Here is a 1,491-nt window from a genome sequence, read left to right as displayed (position 1 = left end):
ATACTTGAATAAACATGGTAAGTTAATGTCACAATTTAAAAAAATACTTGGTAAAATTACAAATCCTGAATAAAATTACTTAACCTCTTAAGCTCCACGCCCCCGCCGGCGGTGGCGGCAAAATCGTTTTTTTTCTTCTTTCTTTATTAACCAACGTTCTCATAGGTAAACATAGACGTGTGGTCTCTATAGAAACGTCAGAATCTTGGCTAAAAACTCATAGAAACCATTTCTACATCCACCAGACACAGATAAAACAACAAGCAGTTGAATCAAAGCTGCACAAAATGGCGTCTCAGCAAAACCCGGTCCCAGCTGTTCACCAGTGACTTCCTCACACACAAACAACATGTCTGCTGAAAGCAGAGACCTCGCAGATTCTAAAAATRTAAGTTTCATCACAATCCAACCAGAATTCACTCAACTAGCAGCAAAAAAGAAGACCTAGCATTCTGATAAAAACACTAAAAAAACACTAAAAAACACGTTTTACACGTAAAAGCGCAGCGTCACTCACGGACTTTCGGTTGTGTCTACGTGCCGTTTAAAAAATAAAATAAAATACAAAATGTGTCGTTTTTGCTAGTTAGCTTACATATTTATCAAGTTTATTAAGTTTTGTAACTAAAAACTTTTTTTTTAAAAATCTACTTTTGTAGATGGTGCCAAAATGTACCAATTTGTACCAATCTGTGCCAAAGGAATAAATGCCTAAATATTTTTTTTACTAAAACCTCTGTAACTTTGTTGTAGTTTACTTCAAGCAGCATGTTTTGCACAGGCAATGTCCATAAGCGGATTCATGGTTTCCAAGAGTTTTTAGCCTTATTCATTATACTTTTGAAAATGTTATATACTGTATAATGCAGAAAAACCTCAGGCGAGGGAAAAAAAAGCTGTTTTTTTCTATGTTCCATCCTCAGTATCTCTGAAACAAAAGCACAAGATGTGATACTTACACTCCTGATGAAATCTCCCAAGTGTTAGCTTTATTTTGATATCAGGGTATTTATATGGTGTTTTTAGGTGCTGAGATACACCCACTGACATTTGGGCATGCTTTTTCAAGTACAAACTTTAAGAAAACCCCTTGGGGCTTAAGAGATACTGTAACAAAGTAAATGTACTTAGTTACTATACACCTCTGACCGATGTACGGATCATAAATGATAATTATTCTAAATTGTTTAATTTGTTTTGTATTTGCATTATAACTAAATTAAATACACTTTTATGGTGCGTTCACACCGAACGCGATTTCAGCGTCAGGAGCAGCAGGTTTACATACAAAGTCTATGGTGGACACACTTCAAGCAACGTCGGGAAGTGCTGCGGCGCCTCAAGCGCAATTAGAGCAGCGCGATTTGAACGATTTGAACGATCTGAGCGTTCGACGCGCTGAGGCGCAAATCGCTCAAGTTAGAAAATCTGAATTTTTGCAGCTCGACGCGCAGCGTCAACCAATCAGAGAGACTCCACTGTGTGACGTAG

The sequence above is a fragment of the Austrofundulus limnaeus genome, unplaced genomic scaffold, assembly GCF_001266775.1.
Source record: "Austrofundulus limnaeus strain Quisiro unplaced genomic scaffold, Austrofundulus_limnaeus-1.0 Scaffold623, whole genome shotgun sequence".
Classification (NCBI taxonomy): domain Eukaryota; kingdom Metazoa; phylum Chordata; class Actinopteri; order Cyprinodontiformes; family Rivulidae; genus Austrofundulus; species Austrofundulus limnaeus.
Note: the sequence above shows the minus strand (reverse complement) of the source record.